Raw genomic sequence first — 27,043 nt, forward strand, 5'->3', positions numbered from 1 at the left:
CTTAGAATTTAAGCACACATTGCTGCGTGTGTACCCCCCTTACATCTTGAGTACAAAACATAATATATGTATGAGTAAACAAATAAAGCACCGATCTGCTTCAGCAGTGCATATTCAATCAGCAATCACAAGTAATTTGCTACTACTGGTATCGACTGTCACCAAAATCACTGTTCACTTGAATCAGATTCAGCGCTCCATCAACCAATATGCATCTGTATACGCATCCAAGAACCAGCCTGCATCTGTATGCGTATCCATGTTCCATTCTGCATCTGTATACTCATCCATGTACCATTCTGCATCCGTATACGCATCCATGTATCAGTCTGCATCTGTATACTCATCCATGTACCATTCTGCATCTGTATACGCATCCATGTACCATTCTGCATCTGTATACGCATCCATGAACCAGTCTGCATCTGTATACGCATCCATGAACCAGTCTGCATCTGTATACTCATCCATGTACCATTCTGCATCTGTACACACATCCATGTATCAGTCTACATTTGTATACGCATCCATGTACCAGTCTGCATCTGTATACTCATCCATGTACCATTCTGCATCTGTATACGCATCTATGAACCAGTCTGCATCTGTATACGCATCCATGTACCATTCTGCATCTGTATACGCATCCATGTACCACTCTGCATCTGTATACGCATCCATGTACCATTCTGCATCTGTATACGCATCTATGAACCAGTCTGCATCTGTATACGCATCCAAGAACCAGTCTGCATCTGTATACTCATCCATGTACCATTCTGCATCTGTACACGCATCCATGTACCATTCTGCATCTGTATACGCATCCGTGTTCCAAAACACCACTCCCCTGATTGTATTCATGCTACCTTAAAACACACCTTCTCTTCCCTATCCAGTCTCTTCAGACGCAGCAATATGCAAATCTATATAGTTAGATATGTGTGTGGCAAAGTTTCTGGACATGCGTAGAAAACTTTACACTACACAAATTGGCATAGGTGTCATTTGCACCAGACCCAAGGTAACTGCATGTAACACTGTTCATTAATGACAAATTTCAATATATTTTTGGAAAAACAGCAGAAATGTCACCGGCGTAGACAGCTGAATTGAACTTATGTCTGACAACTACAGAACAGGCATGTAGAGAAACCAGGAGCAGACTGCCGGAGACTCTTCTGCTGCTGCAGGAGTGTATCTTTCAGCAGCTCATTTAACGGTTTACAAATGAAAGGTGTGACTGGCCAGCACTGCATTAACTGTCCAGGCCAAATACACAGTTATGCTGTAGAATGTGTGTTCACTGGGGATCAGGCTTGTGTGATCAACATGAAAACTAACAAAATAGTTCCACATGACGTGACGTTATAGAAATCCTCCCCTACACGCCCACTGCACCTTTGCTGTCATTACCTCACAATCCCTCTTTCAGGACCTCACCACCATCCCCCTTTATAACTCCCAGCCCTCAACCTCCAATGTCCCTCACGCTTTCTCTACACCCATACAGTACAATATAAAACAGCTGGTAATTTGCTGATTGTTAATGTAAAAGTGCAGTTCAAAACATTTTATTTACTGCTAGGACTGATTTTTATTAATAAAATCACGCCGAGGTAGCCGAGTAGTACTCAAAACAGCTGTTGGGGCTTTTATTTGCACTAATAAAAAAAAAAAAAAAATTAGGGCAGCATTAATAGTGTAATTGTTAGCATTACTGCCTCACAGCACCGAGGTCATGGGCTCAATTCCCACCATGGCCTAACTGTGTGGAGTTTGTATATCCTCCCCGTGCTTGCGTAGGTTTCCTCCCGGTGCTCCGGTTTCCTCCCACAATCCAAAAATATACTGGTAGGTTAATTGGCTTCCAACAAAATTAACCCTAGCGTTAATGTGTCTGCTTGTACATGTGGTAGGGAATATAGATTGTAAGCTCAATGGGCCGGGGTCTGATGTGAATGGCTAAGTATTCTCTGTAAAGCGCTGCGGAATATGTGTGCGCTACATAAATAACTGGTAATAATAATAGTAGTAGTAGTAAAAAAAAAAAAAAAAAATGTAAATATGAACAAAAATATTTTTGTCTTGACATGCAAAGCTATCACCTGTTGATAAACAGACCCCATAGATACACTCAACACATTTGTAGCAGTCATGCCTACCTCCTAATTGATAAGTTTGTTTTTTTTAATTGCGGTGTGATATGAATTTAGCAGTTTGTGATATGCTAGAAGAAAGTACTCTATCACACTGTACTGTTGAACAAAATGACATTCCAAATGGGATTGATTCTAACTTCACTTCAGTTTTTTTGAAATTCAAGTAACCTGTATATCACATAGGAATTGTCCTCGCTCCACATTCCTATATTCTGTATTATGACATTTGTACAAACTGCTAATTATTCTTACTAAATAGCCTTTAGAGTAACCTCAAACATGTGAATGAGATTCTGTAGGCAGCATAGGCTGCCCTGTGTGAGGATCCTTCCAGCTAATCTGTGACATACTGACTCAAAAACCAGTTACACAGCACCACAAAAAAAGATTCAAACCCTGGATGAGGCCACGCAGGCTTGGAAAGATGAAAAGGCATTTCCATGGAAAATACAAGTAATGTTGGAAAATAACAAACAGATGTACATTGTTATCTAAATACCAACTTGCTCTGAGAAAGTATGCCCACAACGGAGGTAGTCATGCTGTATGTAACCCACAGATCAAAACTGCAGAACCGCATTTTTTTAGACTTAGAACAATCTAACATTTACAATTATTAAGCAAATCGCATTCATGTGAAGTAGAGTATTATTGCAGACATTTTCTAGTGGGAAAGGACAATACTGCTTGCAAATGTTGTGCCATTAACATTTATTTTTTCTTAATCTAGTTATAAATAAGAATCGGTACATTTTACAAACAGGAATTACATTTTCAATATTAACCAGGAAGAAAACAAATTTAGACACCAAAGCACTCTTTTCTAAAATGTAATTCTTTATTGTGAACGCCACCAACACAGCTGTACTTAAAGGTGCATATTTATTATTATTGCCTGATGAAATAGAATTTCTGTTGGGGATGCAAGTAATTTACAGGCTGGCGGTATCTCGGCTGTCAGGATATAGACGATGGAATCCCGACAGCCGACATTACCGCCAGCCAGAATCCCGGCGCAACAGTGTTATTCCCACTCGTGGGTGTCCATGAGCCTGCAAGGGAACTTTTATCGCTCGCCCCGCTGCTGCCATTTTGGCAGGCAGGATGCCGCTGACGGGATATTGACAGCAGGCATCCCGAAATATAAAATCCTTTTTAGGCAGATTTGTTGTTAACAAACAAAAAAAAAAGCTGTTTAGCTCCCTAAACAAAACGGACTGGAAAAGGTGAGGGTGTGCCACTCACTGGTTCTATGCAGGAAACTGACTGGAAGAGGTAAGAGGTGCCATTACTAGGTCTGTGCAGGAGACTGACTGGAAGAGGTGAGGGTGTGCCACTCACTAGGTCACTGCAGTAAACGGACTGGAAGAGGTGAGGGTGTGCGCTCACTAGATATGTGCAGGAAACTGACTGGAAGAGGTGAGGGTGTGCGCTCACTAGATATGTGCAGGAAACTGACTGGAAGAGGTGAGGGTGTGCGCTCACTAGATATGTGCAGGAAACTGACTGGAAGAGGTGAGGGTGTGCGCTCACTAGATATGTGCAGTAAACGGACTGGAAGAGGTGAGGGTGTGCGCTCACTAGATATGTGCAGGAAACTGACTGGAAGAGGTGAGGGTGTGCGCTCACTAGATATGTGCAGGAAACTGACTGGAAGAGGTGAGGGTGTGCGCTCACTAGATATGTGCAGGAAACTGACTGGAAGAGGCGAGGGTGTGCAAATCAATGGTTATGTGAAGGAGACTGACTGGAAGAGGTGAGGGTATGCGCTCACTAGGTCTGTGCAGTAAACGGACTGGAAGAGGTGAGGGTGTGCGCTCACTAGGTCTGTGCAGGAGACTGACTTGAAGAGGTGAGGGTGTGCGCTCACTAGGTCTGTGCAGTAAACGGACTGGAAGAGGTGAGGGTGTGCGCTCACTAGGTCTGTGCAGCAAACGGACTGGAAGAGGTGAGGGTGTGCGCTCACTAGATATGTGCAGGAGACTGACTGGAAGAGGTGAGGGTGTGCGCTCACTAGGTCTGTGCAGGAGACTGACTGGAAGAGGTGAGGGTGTGCACTCACTAGGTCTGTGCAGTAAACGGACTGGAAGAGGTGAGGGTGTGCGCGCACTAGGTCTGTGCAGCAAACGGACTGGAAGAGGTGAGGGTGTGCGCTCACTAGATATGTGCAGTAAACGGACTGGAAGAGGTGAGGGTGTGCGCTCACTAGGTCTGTGCAGCAAACGGACTGGAAGAGGTGAGGGTGTGCGCTCACTAGATATGTGCAGGAGACTGACTGGAAGAGGTGAGGGTGTGCGCTCACTAGGTCTGTGCAGGAGACTGACTGGAAGAGGTGAGGGTGTGCGCTCACTAGGTCTGTGCAGTAAACGGACTGGAAGAGGTGAGGGTGTGCGCTCACTAGGTCTGTGCAGTAAACGGACTGGAAGAGGTGAGGGTGTGCGCTCACTAGATATGTGCAGCAAACGGACTGGAAGAGGTGAGGGTGTGCGCTCACTAGGTCTGTGCAGCAAACGGACTGGAAGAGGTGAGGGTGTGCGCTCACTAGATATGTGCAGGAAACTGACTGGAAGAGGCGAGGGTGTGCAAATCAATGGTTATGTGAAGGAGACTGACTGGAAGAGGTGAGGGTATGCGCTCACTAGGTCTGTGCAGTAAACGGACTGGAAGAGGTGAGGGTGTGCGCTCACTAGGTCTGTGCAGGAGACTGACTGGAAGAGGTGAGGGTGTGCGCTCACTAGGTCTGTGCAGTAAACGGACTGGAAGAGGTGAGGGTGTGCGCTCACTAGGTCTGTGCAGTAAACGGACTGGAAGAGGTGAGGGTGTGCGCTCACTAGGTCTGTGCAGCAAACGGACTGGAAGAGGTGAGGGTGTGCGCTCACTAGATATGTGCAGGAGACTGACTGGAAGAGGTGAGGGTGTGCGCTCACTAGGTCTGTGCAGGAGACTGACTGGAAGAGGTGAGGGTGTGCGCTCACTAGGTCTGTGCAGCAAACGGACTGGAAGAGGTGAGGGTGTGCGCTCACTAGGTCTGTGCAGTAAACGGACTGGAAGAGGTGAGGGTGTGCGCTCACTAGATATGTGCAGGAAACTGACTGGAAGAGGCGAGGGTGTGCAAATCAATGGTTATGTGAAGGAGACTGACTGGAAGAGGTGAGGGTATGCCACTCACTAGGTCTGTGCAGGAGACTGACCGGTAGAGGTGAAGGTGTGCGCTCACTAGGTCTGTGCAGCAAACGGACTGGAAGAGGTGAGGGTGTGCGCTCACTAGGTCTGTGCAGTAAACGGACTGGAAGAGGTGAGGGTGTGCCGCTCACTAGTACCCCTTTTACACCAAAATCCCGGGTCTGACCCAGGATTTGGAACACGGTTCCAAGCCGGGTCAGACCCGGGACTCCCCCCATGTACACTGCAGTGCCGATCCGGGATATTCCCGGATCGGCACAGTTTACACTGCACCCGGGTGCAGTGTCTTGTGGGCTGGCGCTTAGAGATGATATCATCTCCAAGCTCCGGTCCACACTGCAGATCGGGACTCCGGAGCGTCTCGCCGGTGGCAAGCACAGCAATCTGGAAGCTGCTCTGCTGCCCCCAGCCTCCGGCGCTTCCAGACACCAGACATGGCGCTGCTGTCCGCATAGACAGCATGTGCCATTGTCTCCAGCCGCAGCATGGCAACCAGCACGACGCACGCTGTCTGCATAGACAGCGCGCGCCGTGACCCCCAGCCTCCCGACCGCCCACCGGACACTGCGGTACGGGAGGTTTTGCCATGCTGTAAATGGGTGCCGAGTCGGCTGACCCGGCTTACCCATTTACACCGCCTCCTTCCCGGGTCTTTCCCGTGTCCAACCCTCCGTATTTGCCATGTTGGATTCCCGGGAAAGTGAACCCGGGGTTTAGGAGAAGGACCCTTTTACACCGCCTGAAGTCCCAGGATTTTGCGCGCTCCTGTGCAAAATCCCGGGATATTTCAGGTGGTGTAAAAGGGGTATTGGTCTGTGCAGGAGACTGACTGGAAGAGGTGAGGGTGTGCGCTCACTAGGTCTGTGCAGGAGACTGACTGGAAGAGGTGAGGGTGTGCCGCTCACTAGGTCTGTGCAGGAGACTGACTGGAAGAGGTGAGGGTGTGCCGCTCACTAGGTCTGTGCAGGAGACTGACTGGAAGAGGTGATGGTGTGCGCTCACTGTTTCGGTGCAGGAGACTGGTAGAAGTGAGGGTGTGCCACTCACTAGGTCTGTACAGTAAATGGACTGGAAGAGGTGAGGGTGTGCCACTCACTAGGTCTGTGCAGTAAACGGACTGGAAGAGGGGTAGATGCTAGAATCAAGTGGGCTAAGGGACCTTTTCCGTCAGGGGAGGAGCCACAACACAAGGGGGAGGAGTTATGCCAGCGGGATAGTTCGTCTACTTTCCACGCCAGTAATCAGGTGGCGAGTGAAGCGGAGCGGAGCGTGCCCGAAGCGAGCCCGCGAGGGTACTTTTTGGGTACCCTGTTCGCCCGTAGCTTCTCCCCCTGGTGACGTGTCTCCTCCCCTAGGTACGTCAGAAGGTCCCTTCTCCTACTCCGATATAGAATCAACCCTGGAAGAGGTGAGGGTGTGCGCTCACTAGATATGTGCAGGAAACTGACTGGAAGAGGCGAGGGTGTGCAACTCAATGGTTCTGTGCAGGAGACTGACTAAAAGAGGTGAGGGTATGCCACTCACTAGGTCTGTGCAGGAGACTGACAGGAAGAGGTCAGGGTGTTCGCTCACTAGGTCTATGCAGGAGACTGACTGGAAGAGGTGAGGGTGTGCCGCTCACTAGGTCTGTGCAGGTAAGAGGTGCCGTTCACTAGGAGTGTGCAGGAGACTGACTGGAGGAGGTAAGAGTGTGCCGTTCACTAGGTCTGTAGGAAACTGACTGAAAGAGATTAGAGGTGCCATTACTAGATTTGCTACACTGGCTCGTACACACTAGTCAATATAGTAAACGACATAGCTCATTTTGGCCCTTCCTGAGCTACATTGTTTACTATATTGACTAGTGTGTACGCTGTAAACGATGAGCGATGCGCGTCACTGCAGGACGTTAATGACCCTTGGTTTTGGTCGTACATGCGACTCAATTTGGACTCATCGTCTAAAGCCGCATGCTCTGGCCGGCCGCGGCATGACGTCACTGTGCGATATCACTAGCAATATCGCACAGTGTGTATGTCCGCCGTTGGGCAGCTCGGCCCGAGGACACACTATGCGATGTCGCTCACAGAGCACATCGCCTAGTGTGTACCCACCTTTAGACTTCAGTTACAGATTTTATAAAGAAGAAAGATAAATAAATAATACAATGAAGAAATAAGAAAAAAAATTACTTGAAAATATTTTAAAAAAGCAACAAATGCTTTTGTTTACACAGTTGCGACTATTACCAGCCAACAGGAGATCACCCCATTATGTTATCCTTATGTGGCTACAAACCATTAGGGATTACTTCAAGTTACTTTGTACTCAACTTTTGTTGTCCTGCTGCTTCTGGCTCAGCTGTGAGGTTTATTATTATTATTATTGGTGGCAGTGGCAGCCACATAGAATATAATGTCTTATAGCAGCATACTGTGGCAGTAAGAAATGCTTTTGTAGGTCAATATTAAAAAATAAAATCCTTGGCAGGACAGCGTCTCCGTGAGGAAACAGTCCTGGCGCAGAGTGTTGCAGTAAAGTGAATCCCATCACTGCCTGATCGGACACTGCACATGTACAGACATAAGGCAGTGCATGTGTGGTATCATTTTCCGTACAGCCGGGAGAGGATATTGGAGGCTGCCAGGGAGGGATTTACTAATCTCCCTCCGGCGATTCTCTTCTCATAGATAATGCCAGATAGTGTTAGCCACTATCGGGGCCAAGGTCCAATAAGCTAAGCTTTCTAGAAGTTGGTCATTTTCCCAGAACATAAACCTTTTTGATATCACGTTAGGTATCTCTTAAAATGACCCAATTGTAAAAATCTTGCAAAAATATTTGTCTCCACATAGCCTTAGCTTTAATAAATAGATCACTTTGTCAAAAAGGTAGAGTACATTTACAGCACCTTAGTAAAGCTAGGCCCATCACTGTCCAAACAGATTCCTGTTAAATAATATTGCAATTAGTAGATATAGGATTAATACCCATATTCAGGAGGCTCATTGGCTTCAGTAATACAAGGACTTCACTTGCCAATATTACATTACAATATATTTATATGGTACATACAGTACATAGGGTAGCATATTATTTACCCATGGTCAGGGTTGGACTGGCCCACAGGGATACAGGGGAAACCACCGATGGGCCCTACTCCTCATCTAGGGATCTGGTTCCAGACTGTTCACTTGAATTATACATTATAAATATATGTTAAACTATACTGCACAGGACTATGGTGTATTTTCTACAGTGACTTTCTGGTACAGTGTCATGGATGCACTAGTAGTATTTAATGTATATATTTATCAAGGTGCCCAGCCAATGCACTCTACTGGTTAGGCAAACCAAGATGGTAATTGGACCCCCCCCCCCTATGTAGATTAGCCACACCCCTAATCATGGACCCCCTACCACTTAATTGCCCGGTGGGCCCCTCATGCCCCAGTCCGACACTGCCCATGGTACATTACTTTAAAGTGCATTCAGCCAATTCATAAAGTACACTGAGTACAATACAAACTCAAGGTGAGCAGTGACTGCAGAAAAGAACACACCAAAGACAACACGATATAGTGAGAGATACAGTATAACACATTCATTTGTCACAATGCCATGAATACACATTTTGTCACAACACTTGTTCAGCAAAATCTGATGACCCAAACATACCAGACATTCAGTGAGCGAGAAAGATGAATGTTTGTGATCATGCTTAAGCGATTACCTCATTTAATGCCAGCAAAGTAAACAGGACACTCCAAGTACCAAACAAAGAGATCCCTAAAGTTTTCAGCCAAAAATCAGTTAAATTACTGGTACATGGATAAGTGCTCTCTACATTTGGAAAAGCTCCTCTCTTATTACTGAATAGAGATGAAGGAGAGATGAACAGAATGAGGCTGATTCAGACTTGTATGCAAGACAGCTGCTGTTGTACGCACACTGAGTGCTCAGATCTAAATGCAAATATTGGCCATTGGTGGTCATTCCGAGTTGTTCACTCGTTGCCGATTTTCGCTATGCTGCGATTTGTTGCTAATTGCGCAAGGCACGCAAGGCGCATGTGCTTAGTTATTTAACTAAAAACTTAGCAGTTTTGCTGTGGATTCTGCGGCGCTTTTCAGTCGCACTGCTGATCGGTGAATGATTGACAGGAAACGGGCGTTTCTGGGTGGTAACTGAGCGTTTTCCGGGCGTGTGCTAAAAAATGCAGGTGTCAGGGAAAAACGCGGGAGTGTCTGGAGAAACGGGGGAGTGGCTGGCCGAACGCAGGGCGTGTTTGTGACGTCAAACCAGGAACTAAACGGACTGAGCTGATCGTAATCTGTGAGTAGGTCTGGAGCTACTCAGAAACTGCAAATAATTATTTAGTAGCAGTTCTGCTAATCTTTCGTTCGCTATTCTGCTAAGCAAAGATACACTCCCAGAGGGCGGCGGCCTAGCGTGTGCAATGCTGCTAAAAGCAGCTAGCGAGCGAACAACTTGGAATGAGGGCCAATATGACAAATTATAAGTACCTGTGTTACTGCACCAACCCTATACGTGGTACAAGGCACAACACAGCATGCCATTCTGTCTGCACTCCCTCACTAAACTTACACCGCTTTTATACCAACAAGGCGGGTTGCAGCTGAGAGCTTGATATGGGTGTTACCCGGCTGCGACCCGCCTCAGGCCCCTTTCCCACTGCACTTTCCAACCCGGAATATTGCCGGGTTGGTGACGCAGCGGGGACGGCGCTTGGAGGTCACATGATCTCCAAGCGCCGCCTGTCCATACACTGTAAATGGGAGCCGGGTCCATGTGACCTGGCTTCCCTTTTACACAGCACAGGTTGCTGGGTGGAACCAGTGTTCAACCCTGCAAGCTACCCGAAAGGGCAGAGTTGGAATAATCCTGGTTGAGTGACCTGGTATTCCAACTCAGCCCTTTTACACCGCATAGCACGTTCATGTGCAATAACCCGTGTTATATGGTGGTGGTGTAAAAGGGGTATTAGTCTACATGCAAATCCCCCATTGCCGCCCAATTACACATATTCAGTTGCAAGTGGAGTTGGAAGTAAGATGTGTATGAGTCGGAGTCACTCGTAAACGCATGAGCTCAGCCATGGAGCATGTGCAGTGCAAAAGGGTGCAAGGTCTGTCCGCAAAACAGACTTCCGCACATCTCGGCCCAATACCTTGCTTGCCTATGAGAAATTGTGCATATGGACACTTGTATGATTGTATCTGTAGTTTAAAATGTATCTAGCAGATTTATTAAGCCTGGAGAAGTGATAAAGTGGAAGGCGACAACGCACCAGCCAATCAGCTCCTAACTGTCAAGTTACAGGCTGGGTTTGAAAAATGAGTTAGTTGCTGACTGGCTGGTGAGTTATCACCTTTCACTTTATCACTTCTCCAGGCTTAATACATCTGCCCCTCTGCATCTTAAGGTACTTGCACAGTTAGTTGCTGTAGAAACTTGCACAATGAAGATGTGATAATCATATTCAAAATGTGCACCCGTTTTATGTATTGTCTCATAGAGAACACATATTCATATAAAAGTACACGTATCTCAAAATAACATGCTTTTCAAAAGCAACATTAACAGTAATGACATCTGGACCCCCTTTCAGTACTGCACTGGTACATAATCACCTCTGCATCAGCCTTCTAATAGCAGAGTACATTCTACACTATATACAGATATACTGACTCCAGCAGAGCACAGGCACAATGTGACAATTGTGCACCAAGACTACATCCATTTACATAGAACTCTAAATCATTGCTTTAAAAGATTTAAAAGGGGATGCTGTGTTTTTATTTTAGCTTTCCAGCATTTACCAATGGAAAGTTACAGTTCACAGAAAACAGGAGAAATGTAAGACAAGACTGTCTTCGCTGTAACAGCTCAGAGTTCAGTGGTTCTCTTGCAATGGATATCTTGTAGAGAGAACGTACAATGACTGCTACGGTTCACTGAGCAAAGATGAAGGTAAAGCAGAGATTTGTATTCTCAGCATTGCCCTTGTGTGCTGCTTTGTATTCATTTGGGAAGGAAAGGCCAGAATGGAGGCTATTAGTCATGGTAAGGCTGGAATCTGGCCTGATGTGTAAATCTACACTGAAGTCATCACATAAGATTCTCAGACTCTGCTACTCTATGAATGCAATTAGTAGATTTATAAACGCTAAACTATACAAAGTGAAAACAGTGAATGGAATGGTCATGCGGTTATTTTAACAATGTAAGATTTCAGATTTATGGTGCACATGTTCTATGGTCCTTACTGGGATATCCACATTTAAAAAGAAAAAGTAATGGAATAGGGTTCCTTAGCCCAGAGGTCATCCAGCTCCCTGACAAGTAGATTGGGACACAGTTTCTGAAGTTCCCTGTGAGAGTTTTGTCCATTGCATTAGGATGAAGCATTATATAAGGGATCAGTATGTAAACCCGGCGGCTGGGATCCCGACCGTCAGTATACTGACAGCGGGATCCCGGCCACCAGTATGCCGGCAGAGGGGCAAGCGCTAGTAAGCACGGTGGCTTGCTGCGCTCACCACAGGATTTATTTTACCTCGTACACTGAATGCATTGCACATGCGTGTAGGATAATAGCAACATAAAATGCGTACAGATCCTAAACGCAATGCAGCCGAGGTTTGACTGACAGGAAGCCGGCGTTTCTGGGCGGAAACATTACGTTTTCTGGGTGTGTCAGAGAAAATGCAGGCGTGCCCAGGCGTTTTTGGGGAGGGTCTCTGACGTCAGCGCAAACCACTTCCAGGCTGTCTCAGTCACAGATTACTGGCAGACTCAGACCTACTCACATTTGCTCAGGCGGCAAAGACTCTTTGACGTTCCGGGATTTGCGTATGCATCTGCGAGTGTATAGCGATCTGCAATGCACTCACAAATTTGCACAGGACGTTTTCTGTCAGGTACGGCACCATTCTATTTGTAGACCACTGCAATTTCTCAGATTAACGATCTATGCTGAATTAGGCCCATATTCCAGTCAAATTAAGTGCAGACTGAAGGACACTGGTCAAACTGCTAGCCAAGGAGGAGGAGGACCAAGAGAAACTGGAAATAATAAAAGTGGATATACCCTTTTTTCCTATCAACGTCTGCATAGTTAGCTACATCTGCCACATTTATACATGATATTTTTCAAATGAGCGTGAGCACAGAATAAACTCTCAAAAAGGACAAATAATACAACCACCAACATATAGTACTATGATTGTAATACATAATTAAAATACAAATGTTGCATTCTAATATGTTAACTGATATACCATACAGCATTAAAATGGGACATTTGCATAGAAAGGGAGCATAAAAGGTACGATGACAAGTGCACATCTACTTATGTTGGTCCAATGAAGCAGCAAGTTAACCCTTACAGTTTCGGTTTAGTATCCACTATTGCTACTTGGCTACTCGAATGGTCTTTTGCTGATAAAATTGCAGTGATTTTCTATCCAATGCAGAAAATTATTATGACATATTAGTAAATAGACACCAATATGTAAATCTATTGAAATACACTGTATATGATCAACATGTAAATATTTATAGGCACCTTTTTTTTACCATTTAATACCTCATATGTGCTCCAGATTAGGACACTAGTGTGTGTCAGCCCTCCAACTTTTTGTTTGTTTGGCGCTAAACTATTCACAGATTTTTACATAAATTGAAACAAAACTTAAAAAAAAACGTTATTTTTCTACTTATCAAAAATGAAACCTTTGAATATATGATGACATTGCTTCCAAGACTATACCCAGCAATGTCACAATCACATGATTTGTACTAGAGTGAGTAACGAGCTAATACCTAGATTGTAATGATTACACACTATCATTCATACTGTACCAAAACAGACATTCATTAAATTTCTGGCATTGTACGTTGATTATAATCTTGTTTTCAAAGAACAAGTATTAATATTTCCTCCTGTATCAATAAAAATCAAGAACATTTCAGAATGTATGCCACTGTCACAGTGTATGGAACACGCTAGTTCCCGTGAGAGCTGGGACAGATCAGTGTGCAGAACATGGGGAGAAATCTAAATGTTTCACAGATTGATTTTGCTGGTGTCCACTTATATATGAAATAAATCTCTGCAAAAGATTCACTAGATGAGGGATAAGACAACTCATTTTATGAATTACTCAGACCCATCTGTTACACATGCTGGGTTCATTTAAAGGTCCAACTCATTTGGCTTGGCAAAAGCATGTCACTATTTTACATGCATCAATTTAATTCTACACCACTGAGCGGATTAAAACATCTACCTCTGACCTACCTCTGCACGGATAGCTGCAACCTGGCTTATTATGCGGGGCAACTTGTGCCTGTGTACTAAGTGATCTAGGTTGGCACAGATTACTCAGCACCGCTATACACACAGCGATGTGTGTTGAGCGATCTGTGCTAACAAGCGTTCTGTATACAGATGCTAGACAATCTGACTAGATATTGCCTGCATGCTTGAATGATCTGAGCTGGCGATAGCGACGAGCATTGCTATCGCTATGGCGCATACACACAGAACGATTTGTGCTTAATTTGTAGTCCGATCGCTTAGAAAACAGGCAAAAATTGCCCAGTGTGTATGGGGCAATAGAGTGCACAGTATATCTATACTCCCTGCATTATTATTAGCCTTTATTTATATGGCGCCACAAGGGATCCGCTGCGCCCATTACAGAGTACATAAACAAATGAGCAAAACAAGAAAAAAGCACTTACAGTTTGAGACAATATAGAACAAGTACAAGGTATATAGAGAAAACCAGGGTGAGGTACCATCATATCCTATCACAGCTGAATCTGCATCCACACAAAAAAAAAATTGTGCTAAAAAGGATTGTGCAAAAGTGAATGGGGCAGCGAAGAAAGAGAAAATAATATGTTCACCATTTTTCATACCCAAATACAGCTACTGCATCTAACAAGCAAGCAAGCAACCCCCCACCCATTAAAAAAACAACAACAACTTTAAATAGAAACATGATATAGCATGGAAGGCGTAGTGGTTAGCATTACTGCCTCACAGAACTGAGGCAATGACTTAAATTCCCAATCATAGCCAATCGTTGTGGCACTTGTATGAATTTTCTTCGGGTGCTCCAGATTTCTCCCACACTCCAAAAACATAATGACTGACAGGTTAACCGGCTTCTGGAAAAATGGCCCTAGCATTCACGTGTGTCCATGTGATAGGTAACAAAGATTGTAAGCCCCAGGGCATACCTGCCAACTTTCTGGCTGCCGCCCCCCACTCTACAATGCTGAAATTACTGCTATTGTGAAGTGGGGGCCGTGACTACAATTATGTAATTCATACCAATCGCACCAATGGCTGCCCACTTCACTCGGAAAGTGGTGGGTGCCAGGCAGACGTGGGCATACTCTGGTAGACTTGAATACTCTTTCGGACAGTCGGGAGCATGGCCTGAGATATGGGGTCCACTCCGGGCGAGTATGCGAATATGCTCCAGGGACTGATGTGAATGACTGTAGCATTCTCTGTAAACTGCTGCAGAATAACTGTGCGCTATACAAATAACTGCTAGTTAATAAATACATTGAACTGGTTAAATAGTGTAAACATTAGTGAACTTTAATATTATTATATCCCAGCCTACTCTCTTACATGTGATCTTCTAACAAGCAAAAAGCACTGTACTGCAGACTAATTATAACATTAGAAGGACCTTCAACAAAAATGTACAGAAGGAATGGTCTTTGGTAGGTGGGACAAAATACACGTGGGAATCAATTGCACAGATCTGGTCAGATCACTAGCGTATTTATAATGGGTGCGGTGCACACGGGCTCCCGGATCCAGGGTGGGCCCACACCACACACTCTGCACCCATTATTTACCCTCCGGAGTCCTGAGGCGCAGCAGCAGCGCTGCAGAAATCACTGGGAATATGGCGCAGCGCCATTTTCCCAATGTTTCATGCATGCGCTGTAGGAAAATCACTGTGAAAATGGCTGCCGCACCATCTTTCCAGAGATCTGCGCATGCGCTCTAGGACAGAGCTAGGGTCCCTAGTGCCCAGAGATACAGTGCTGCCAGCTAGAGAAGAGGGGGCCCAAACAGAGCCTGCACACGGGCCTCCTCCTCTCTAGATACGCCCCTGTGTCAGGTGGAATGTGCGGGTCACATGAGAGCCTCTGTCATGACCTTAGCCAATCACCAGGTACATGTAGTGTCAAATTTACTAACATTCAAAACAAATGTAAACGATCCAGATAAAATTTTTCTTCTTTTATTGCAAAACGATTATTTTCAAAGTACGCACATTGTATTGAATGGCCAATTTAATCAAAAGCAAAAATGGTACAGTACAGGAGAGAGGGCGCAGAAACATACCCTTGCTGCGGTCTCCATGACACCTAGCTAAACCTCTGGTTAGATCCACTGCAAATGCATTACAATATCACATTACAAACACACATTAAAAACAGTACAATACCAAAAACACATCAGCAAAATTATTTCACTAGCATGTAAATAAGGGCAGTGGAAGGGGCAGAAATGTATCCAGGTTTATACTCACTGTATATGTAGAAGCTATTATACACATTTGTAACCAAAGGGTGAATAAAAGCCAATATAATTTATGCTGCAGTGCTATGCATGGTCATACATCATGGTTTCACATTAACCCCTATTCAGCATTTCAGGTCTGAATTGGGGGATGGGAGGTCACAGTCACCATATAGCCTGTGTTTTAAATAAATTATCTCCTATACTGTTTAGAGGAGATGGGGCCTGTAATTTAAAGCAGTAGTACAGTATAAAACCAATGCAAGCAGGCAGGCCTAATTTCCATCACATAAAATCAAGTTTTACCTTGTACTTTTGAAACAGGGACATGGCTGCGGTCATACAGTATTATCTTAGCAACAGTATTAAACAAGTGTCCGCCTCTACACCAGATGAGCAATTGGTAAGCGAAAGGTCAATCGAGTAGGCCTGAACAGCACTAGAATTTCTGCCCATATATATTATTGGCTAAAAATGACTACGAATGCAATAAAAATAGCAATACCAGACACTTTATGCTATACAACTATAACATGATGTAACCAAAGAAATTCCACCAGCTTCTCGCAGAATGCAGCGGAGCTGCCAATTGATTGTAATTGTGTTCTGCCACCTGCTTCTCACCCAGGCACATCACGGAGACAGGCTACCAAGGGCAGGGTGATGCTATCTTCATTCATCCAACAAGCGGTTGTGCACAGGGCGGCTTCCAAGAGTCCCCTGTGCATCCATGCTCAAGACAATTAAGAGAGGGAGGGGGGTGATAATCACAGATGAACACACATTTTGTTGTTTGTCCTAATACATAATGAATATATCATTTTAGAAAAAGATTAACTAAGTGTCAATTTTATTGTGAAATAGCTTCACGCATGTCTACATTGTGTCCTAAGGTCTTCTGCCTAGGTCTCCGACCATTGTTCAGTAAGCTAACAATACATGCATCTGCATTCTTCCACCTCTGTCAGAGCAGACATACAGGTGAATGAATATGTGTAACATAAAAACCACAATGCTGTATAATTGCAGTCACCTAAATAACACTACATACCCATCGTCGTAGACAAATACTAGAGTCCGCAATCAGCCAGAGCAGGAATCCTGTTGTAGGTGCGAGGCATGAAAAATCCCAGAGGATCAAGCATAACTGTTGTTGCTACAAGAGATTTTCAGACACAGAGCTGGGAGAGGCAGGGAGGGAAGTCACAGTATCCATGCCATTGCCACAGAGCCTGCAACCATGAGTGAGGCTGGATTTCTGGTACAGCAGTGACGTACACAGAAATAAAGCAAAATAAAGAAAGACAGCAGATGCTACGTCACCAGATGAGGAAAAATATAGAATTCTGGGTCATCGATTAGTTTGGAGTCCCCTATAGGATTCGAGGCCATCAATCATTTATTCAGTGCATCTTTTTTCCTCCGTGAGCTGGTACTGAAAGACTGCAGCAAGCAAGGCAAAGCATTGTGGGATTGGGATGCAGCAGCGAGCTGAGAAGAGATTCGTTGTTGGGATTTTTTTTCCCACCCTTACAGCATCAATCAGCTGTTTGAGGGATGAGTGGGCCAGCGCCAGGGAGGAGGGGGCTCACCAGCTATTACAGGATTAGAGGAATGAGCTGAGTCAAGAGACAATAACCGCACAAGTCCACGCAAAAGGGAGGAAAGAAGATTTTTAGGAATTGCTGGCACACCATTCTACATACATAAACATAACGCTGCATGTCTTGTCATTCATTCCTTACTTACAATGTGGTTACTTTGTTTACTATTTATTTATTTATTTATTACCAGTTATTTATATAGCACACATATTCCGCAGCGCTTTACAGAGAATATTTAGCCATTCACATCAGTCCCTGCCCCAGTGGAGCTTACAGTCTATATTACCTATCACATGTACACGCACACACATTCACGCTAGGGTTAATTTTGTAGGGAGACAATTAACCTACCTGTATATTTTTAGATTGTGGAAGGAAACTGGAGCACCCGGAGGAAACCCACACAAGTACGGGGAGAATATACAAACTCCACACAGTTAGGGCCATGGTGGGAATCGAACCCATGACCTCAGTGCTGTGAGGCAGTAATGCTAACCATTACGCCATCCGTACTTATTAGATTCTTTTAGACACGCTCTTATAAGAGCCACAATTAGCACAATGGTGGGGACCTATCCTTGTATTCCACGCCTGACCAGATTAATAATATTTACATAAATGACTTCAATCTAAATTATACAAATTATTAATTTCTTGGTAGTTTCTTTTTCTTTGGGACTGGAGAAGCACAAGACCAATTTAGGTAGCTTAAAAACCAGGGCATGGTGCGATAATATCACTGCATATAACTTATGCACTTTTATCGCATTCCAGAGCTTTGTACATATGGAAATGAAGCCAAAACTCTGAAAACAGCATTTTCTGAGTTGTACCAGCATTTATACCCTTAATACATTTTACGATTTGTGTACGGGCCTAGAGGCCTTTAGTTCTATCACTTGAACAGATATACATAAATAACTGAACCAATAACTAAAATATATATAATACATTATTTCAATTTTGTCTGGTTGTTTGGCACAGTGAATGCAGCCTGCATATGTTACAGCCCATAGGCGGGATGCAATGCGGTGCAATTTTTTTCGTGTGGGACAAACGCGCACCTTCAAGGGCCTGCTGGTACCTGTTAAAATAAACACAGGACACGCACACCTTGATAGTATAACTTTAATAAAACATACTTCACACGGGATACATATGATATCCCGGTAGACATGATGCCGGCTGTCACTATACCAACAGGGGCATCCTGTCTGCCAGAATCCCCTCTACGATGCAGCGAGTGTCTTCAAGGGCTCGCTGCGCTCGCCGCGCATCAGACACCACCACACGAGTGGGAATACCCTGCGAGTGTCAGGATTCCGGTCATCAGTATTTCACCGGCTGTCGGAATTCCGGCGTCTGTCTCCTTCAGCCAGGGCCCTTGGGTGCTCTGGAGGAGGGTGGACCCCACTTCCTCAGGGAACCCCGGCCAGGGCCGACTAGTTGGGTGGGGAGGCTGATGCTGCAGCCACGAGGACCAATATATACGTGTTCCCAAACTGCAGCACTACCTCCCTCGCTAGTGGAGCCCGATGCTGGTTGTAAAAGATACGGGGGTGTCCAACTAAATTTTCCCCTGTATTTTGAAACCACGACCGTCTCAAAGAACCCAGGGCTGGTCATGGTCGGGGGAGGGGAGAAGGGGGATGGGACTGCATGCCCTTTTTTTTTTTTTACTATTTAAACACTTTTACAGACAGAAGCATGCACGGATCTCACTGATCTGTGCATGCTTCTGTCAAACTCTCCAGCCAGAAACGAATTTATTTATGTTTTTAGATTTTGGTAATGTTTTAGGTATGTGTTACATTTCCCGAATTGTATGTCTGCAATAAAAAAACATCTGAATGCGAGTTTTGCCATTGCGAGTTTTAGGATTGCAGGAGACGTGCGAGTTTGCATGTTCCCGCACCCTATTACATTGGTTGAGTTTGCAAAATGTGCAAGTTTAGTGTTAAACTCACACATTTGTACAAACTCGCACCCCATTATATCTCGCCACAACACTGAGATCAGCACAGTACCATAGCAGATAACTGCCCCCCCCCCCCCCCCACACACACACACACACACACTACCCACTCTCCCCTAACTACTGCTTACTCTCCGGTACCCAATACAACATTGGTTGCGTCTTGACAATTGTAGCATCTTTTAAAATGCGAGTTAGAATTAGTTGTAAATCTCTGCTTTAGGAACAAAGTCATTTTCTTAGTATGGCACCCAGAGACAAAGGTTTGGAAGCCCCTGGTCTATAACATGAAGTAAAAGTGTGAGATTGTATTGTGCACTGAAAGATTCCCACACCATTCAATAGCTGTCATGGGAGAACATTTATACAATTATAAATGTAGATGCATTGTAAAATCTAAAGCATAGTGATGGTGTCATTACTTATTCATGAATCCTCCACTTACGGACTGTTCTTCTAAGGAAATTGTAGCAGTCATTTTACAGCGCAAAATGCATCAAGGAAACAAAACCACACATCTACAGCTGAGTATATTCCAGGTGTGTTAGAAAATAGTGAAAGGTAATTTGCAGTGATGACAGCAAAGCCAGACTCAATCAGCCATTCAATTTCCTGGATGACAGATGTGCCAGGCAATGCTTGGGACTAGACAATTTTTGGAGCTAAATATTGTTTGAGGGAACATCCAATTTTGAGCGTACAAACTACACAATTATTTAGCCGAGAAGTGGCACGTGATTGCAGATTTATATACAAACACCCACAAAGATGACGTTCTAACATGAACTATTGGAAGGAATCTGAGCCAGATGGTCGGAAGTCCGTAGACATTATTTTCAGCCCTTTAATTTACAGTAGGGTCCAACAAAGTTGTGATGAACTCCTCATATCAGGCCATGATGACACTAGAAATTATATATGTATATAATAGCCAAAAAATGGGAACACTCACCAGTCTTCATAATGCAGACTTTAAATCAAACGATCATGACAGTAGTTAATACATCAACGTTTCGGGGAGAGAATTTTTTTTTTTTTCCCCTTTATCCCAAGCTGGCCACACACAGTGCAATCTAGTAATTTGCCTTCACATGACAGGGCACTTACGTAGTGCTATATTTGAACAAGCTGCCACCCAAATCTTCCGGAGTATGGACCGCTTTGTACATTTATCAAGACAGAAGATGGGGGGGAAGGGGGGGGGGGGGGGTATCCGTAATTCAGAGTTTCCCAGCTATGTCCTTAAATCCCCCAAACAGGTAAGGTTTGAGGAGACCCGTATAGGTGTCTTCAAGCCATAGTTATTGTGATTTAACCAGGGCCGTAGCTCGGTGTGTGCAGAGGGGACACCGCCACATAGCGCTGCAGGCTCGGGTATGGTATGGAAGGTCGACAGTGTCTAGGTCAACAGGGATTCTAGGTCGACATGTTCTACGTCGACAGCTCAAAAGGTCGACATGAGTTTTTAAAAAGAAAATTGTCTTGTTTTCTCCGTACAGTGACCGGGAACCTCAATTAGTGCACCGTGTTCACTCGCCATGCCGCGGGCCAGGTTATTATTCCCAATCGTAGTCCATGTGGATCGTTAAGTATGAAAATTGTGACCTAGAGACCGGATACCGTAGGCAGCACTTGTCAATTATCTGTTTTAATTACTTTCACCTGCAGCTTCCCCTCTTTTTGAAGCCCGGTATCTCCTGACCGCCCGTCTCCTACCCTGTTCCCCTTCTGTTGCTAATACTTACATAACATTCAAGAACTCAACTTGAGATTTCTTTGTTATTCAGTCATGCTGTCCTTGATTACATTTCAAGATGCTGACATACCCGGGATTCAAACCCATTGCCTGTGGGATTGCAGTCAGACACTCTGGGGGTAATTCAGACCTGATCGCTAGGCTGCGTTTTCGTACAGCAGGTGATCAGGTCTAAACTGCACATGCACTGCAATGCGCAGGCGTGTCGCATGGGTACAAAGCGGATCGCCGCTCAGTGATGGGTTTGTGCGAAGGATCCATTCGCACGGGCATTCGCAAGGAGACTGACAGGAAAAAGGCGTTTGTGAGTGTCAACTGACCGTTTTCTGGGAGTGTTTGGAAAAACGCAGGTGTGTTCAAGCGTTTGCAGGGAGGGATCCTGACATCAATTCCGGTCCCGGACAGGCTGAAGTGATCGCAGCGGCTGAGTAAGTCCTGGGCTGCGCAGAGACTGCACAAAATGTGTTTGTACATCTCTGCTACACATGCGTTCGCACACTTGCACAGCTAACATACACTCCCCCTGTGGGCAGCGACTAACTGATCACAGCAGTGCAAAAATCGCCTGCTAGCGATCAGGTCTGAATTAGCCCCTTTATTCATTGAGCTATCTGCCCTTACATAAAAAGGTGTATAATTCTAAGCTAGAGAATTCTAACTATTTGAAGCTTACCTTGTACTTTGTGAAAACATTATCAGCATTGCTGCAGACCAGATCTATGTAGTGTGTGGCTGCAAGAGATTGGTTGTGTGGCTGCACACTTCATAGATCTGCTCAATTCCAATGCTGATTATTTTTTAAAGTACCAGTAGCTTCATGGAGTGTTCATACATTTTATGCAGGAATACATAGCTAAATGAGTAGGGTGTTTGATTAGAATTCAACAGGTAATAGGTTTGAATCCTGGGTATGGCAGTATATTGAAATTAGTTATTTAACGAAGGGTATTGTAACTAAATAACAACGAGCTCTCAAGTTAAGTGCATGAATGTGGTGTAAAAATGATTTATATCCAAATCCATTTTCTTGCAGTGGTCTATAAACTCTAGTTACGACTCTGGATTTAACCACATGTTGAAGAATTGATAGCCTTATAATCTAGAGTGACAATTGGGGGCCTTGATCACTTGAGCTGGGAACCAATCAGTCTACTGCATGAGGTGACAAATTAATTTATGCCCTTCGTATCCCTTGCACAGTCTGCCACATATATTTTGCAAGTAGTATTCAATACAAAAGAAAATGTATTGACACAATAAACATGATTAGATCTAGCAATAAAACCACTAAGGAAGTTCTAGAGCATGGTCACTACATTTTAAACGGATCCACAACTTTACTGCCCCAAAAAATTAAGCTGCCTGAGACCAATACTAGTAGATGTGATGCAAATTATTGGTGCCACTCTTACGTTAAGCAGCTGGTGAAGCTTCTTGGAAATTTCTCAGACTCCAGGATCATTATGTTCACAAGGTCAACACTACAGTATGTTGAATGTCATAGTGCATAGTTGACGACTTTCAGGCTGCCTCCTCTGGGGTGCGGGGTGGCGTCTTGAGTCACCCCGCACCCCAGAGGAGGCAAGGCATAAGAGGCAGTAAGGGGGCGTGGTGGCTGTGAGTGCATCATTGTGGGCACGTCCCTGGTATACAATGGCAAGACTACCGGTAATCTACTACAAGGGGCATGACTATGATTATGCGATTCAGCGTGAATCGCGACAGGAGAAAGCTCCAGGAGGCTTGCCCACTTTTCAAGAAGGGCGGGAGCAGCAACAGATTTTCGGGAGCCTTCTGTCCAGTCCAGGAAAGTAGGCAAGTATGCATAGTGTCGACATATGAATTGTTGACAATATAAATTTTAGGGTTGGGGATATGCTTAAAATTGGGTGTCGACATAATGATGTCTATATGACTCCAGTACTTAATGTATTTCTAGTACTAATAATTGGAAAATCTTAGTCCATACCATGGACTATTGAACCTTTGGTAAAGTACTAACCTTAACTCAAGTTCTAACAGTTTGACGCAGACCCAAAATAAAAAAAAAAGAAACCACAACATTATTTAGACAAGTGAAAACAAAACGGTAGGAAATTGGAATATAAATGAACTGTAGTTTACAGAAACAACCAGCAGTGGCTCCTACTGAATTTGGGTAGTGCTGCAGTATACCTGCAAAACCCAAACCACTTCGGTAATGAAAAACGTCGCTCAGGGACCAGCTGCCTGCATGGCTGGTAAGAAGTCCCGCTCCAGATAATCATACTCCCCACAACATCGGCAATAAGCACCTACATTTTAGGAAACCGTTACCTCTTTACACAGAAACATCACGGTCATCCTCAGACACTAAGGGGAGATGTACTAAGCAGTGAAAAGAGTGAAGAAGTGAGCCAGTGGAGAAGTTGCCCATGGCAACCAGTCAGCTGCTTTGTATAATTTTAGAGTATAAAAATTATGCTACATCAATGCTGATTGGTTGGGCAACTTCTTCACTGGATCACTTCTCCTCTCTTTTCACAGCTTAGTACATCTCCCCCTAAGGGGTTTATTAAAAAAAAAAAAAAATAGCCTGTAACATGGCAATTAGGAGCCGATTGTCTGGTACTTTATCTTTCTCCGCCTTAACACACTCCAAGGCCTAGTAAATAGACCCCAACATGTAAATAGACAGATGCATACCTCCCGACATGACCCTCTCCAGGAGGGACACAATGCTCTGCTCCTGGACTTCCCTCTTAATTTATGATTGCCATCACCTGTGCTGAAACACCTTTCTTATCCAGTAACCTGTTCAAAACAGGTGCTGACAATCATAAAGTAATAAAAAAGTCCAGAAGTAGAGCATTTTGTCCCTCCTGGAGAGGGTCATGTTGGGAGGTATGCAGATGTGAAAATGCACAGGTTTAATTAGGTTACAGCCACAATTTAATAAATCGATACCCCACCCAGAAAATAAAATAAAAAATCAAGGAGAGGACGGTCAACATTGAAATTTTTTTTAAATTATACTTTAAACTCTAGCTAGTAATAGCAAGTAGATACATATACAGTAACTATTCATTGCTTACCGTGTGAGGTCCTCCATATCCATATAGTCAATCATTCAGAACCAATCCTTGATTGATTGATTGATTGATTGATTGGAGTTAGTGGTTTTTCAAAAACACCGGGATAACAGCTTTGTCAGTATTATTCAGGTGTTTTAGCAGTGACTTTTTATGCTTTGAGATGAAAATACCTAGGTGCATATAGGAGTAAAAAGCCCTTTTAAATTCCTGCAGCTGTGTGAGGTAGTCAGCCTAACTATTAATGTTCAAGAGAAAATCAGAGAAGGACAGCACTGGGGGAAAAAAAAAGAAAAGTTCCACGTTTTATACTTTGAGCTGGGCAAATTAAGTTGAAAACAAAAAGTTTAAGTCAGAAGGCTACATCTCCAACATACTTTGTGAGCAAAGAGAAAATTTTATGATGTACACTTAGGAACTTATACCATCAAGTCAAGAACTTTTAGTACATTTCAAGGACTGAGGTACTTTGGGAAATCACGTGGGTAAAGCAGGTGGTCTTCTCCCAGTGTTTACCATCAACAATTAAGTTAAATTATCTGCTCCATGCCAAGTGGTAAAGGACATTATAGATACAGTATAGTAGACAGGGTTTGAGGGGTTTATTGGAGGAACATCATACCTCAAAAGGGGGATTAGACTATACATGGTGCATTATATACCGCTAAAGAGAGTGTATTAAAAGTTTAATTTGACAATAGATGTCCAAAATTCCTGGACAGGAAAATTAAGTCTGTCCTGGAGATCCACAATGGACACAACGTTTCCTGAAGCACAAGATGACCACCAATAGTTAAACCAGTATCTCTCCAAATTCTCATGTTTGCTGTCGAACAGTCAGGGATGATTTTGGATTAAATACATAAGCAGTCCAGAGATAAACAAGAAATGCACTAAAACGGTCTAAGCTTTTTCCAACAGATTAGAGTTGGGAAAACAGTGGAGTGGTTGATGCATATAAAGAGTTCTCTTCCCTCAGGGACCATTGTTTCATCACAGCTACTGTAAACCACATATCCTATTTAAGTGAACTGCCTGTTAATAGCTCAGAAAGTCAAAGAGCTGTAGTCCCACGTATGCTCTGAGAAGAATTTGGATGGGCTTTGAATCAGAAGGGTTTCAAATAAATACAGAATTTTTGGCAGGGTTGTCATCATAATAACATTGATTTTGCCCAACAAGGAAAATATTTGGTCATGTTTCCCAGTTACAGTAGTTCAAGTTTTATTTTTTGAAGTAGACCCTCAAAGATAGCTTTAAACAGGTCCTGAGCCTGCACTCCTAAATATTTCAATTGTAACAAGTGCCACAAGAAGAGGAAAGCTTGCTTCAGTCTGCCTTCTATATGGTCATGAGGTTTCCAAGTTAAAGGCTATAGATTGAATATTTATTTAAAGTTAAATGGGCGCCCAAATTTGTTTAAATTCTTCAGATAAAAAGGGGAAAAATAAAAATTTGTGGGATCAGAAATCGCACCCAGAAAGTCGTCAGTAAATAGCGCCAATTTATACATGCCAACTCCAATCTCAACTCTAGCCATACACGCAGCCTAACCCTAACCTCACGCTTAGCGACTAACTCTAACTTCCCCCTGCCTCCGGTGGTGCCTAAACCTAGCCTCCCTCCCTGCAGCCTAACCCTAACAGTATATATTATACTTTTAACAAATCAACACCATTGAACTGAACCATCTCTCAGCCACATGCATGTTGGCATTTCACTCATAACAAGGATATTTACAGAAGCTATTTGAATTTCACTGTGCAATAGATTTTTAAAAATGGCAAAAAAAAAGCAATTATGCCTTTGTTATTTTAATTTATTTTGAGCAGATTTCAATATTTATTTATTGAAATAATTCATCTTATTTATTTTGCAACTTGAGGAGTACATATAAAAACAGTCAAGTAAAGCAGGTTAATTAAATTTGATGCTAATAGATTACAATAACTGCTAATAAAACTGACAAGCAAATGATGTACATAAGAGGTATTTACAATGTTAAGCTGGTTAGTAACACAGATGCTATCTGCAAACTCATGAATATCATTATGTCCATCATACGAGCGAATATGATGCCATAAGCCTGAAAAGAACGATGAACAATTACTCACTGATTTACTGCACAGTAATAACAACACTTCCCAACTGGAATTCATTAACCATTGCTAAACATATTAAAAACAAAACACTATACAACATAAAGTATTTATTACGTACTGTATCATACAACGAGCTGACACTTTATTAGATTGGTCCCGTAGCGGCAGTTAGGACAGCCTCATGTATTCAGACATGGACTCAAGAAGGTGAAAATAATTCAACAAAAGGTGTTGACTTAAACAGATGATTCACATTAGCTGATGGTTGATCTCTATACCAAAATGTTCCATCTCAACCCTCAAATATTTCTTAAGGCCAGGGAAGTCTCTGCATGAAGATAAATTCCCAGTGATGTTCCGGAACTCGTTCCAGTACTAATTTTTTGGGTTTGGAAAATGATCTTCCTCAACCAAACTTATTCCCAGCAGAGTACAATGCGAACATGAAAAGATGCATCTGTTCCCCTATGGTGACCCGATATCTTGTGATGTTCAGGCCTTTCACCTCTTGTACCAAGAAGCCCAATGTTTCAGAATCCGTTATTCATGGACTTTGTACAACAGGCACCTGTGATTTTATGACTTAGCCCACTGCAAACACACAAATCTTTATCTTTTGGGTCAAA

The 27,043-nt window shown here is 43.7% G+C and overlaps 1 protein-coding gene across 7 annotated transcripts in view; it reads right to left on the minus strand.

The window, feature by feature from the left end:
- TRIM2 (tripartite motif containing 2) overlaps positions 1 to 27,043 on the minus strand; it is a 220,078-nt gene that overhangs the window by 54,673 nt on the left and 138,362 nt on the right. The window contains exon 1 of one of the 7 annotated variants that reach the window (XM_063920526.1): positions 16,961 to 17,359. The exons of the other annotated variants lie outside the window; for them this stretch is intronic. The gene's annotated coding sequence lies outside the window, so the exon portion shown is untranslated. Of the gene's footprint in view, positions 1 to 16,960; positions 17,360 to 27,043 lie in introns of those variants that run through there. 7 annotated transcript variants of the gene reach the window in all.

Source organism: Pseudophryne corroboree, chromosome 1 (assembly GCF_028390025.1).
Source record: "Pseudophryne corroboree isolate aPseCor3 chromosome 1, aPseCor3.hap2, whole genome shotgun sequence".
In the NCBI taxonomy this organism is placed as follows: domain Eukaryota; kingdom Metazoa; phylum Chordata; class Amphibia; order Anura; family Myobatrachidae; genus Pseudophryne; species Pseudophryne corroboree.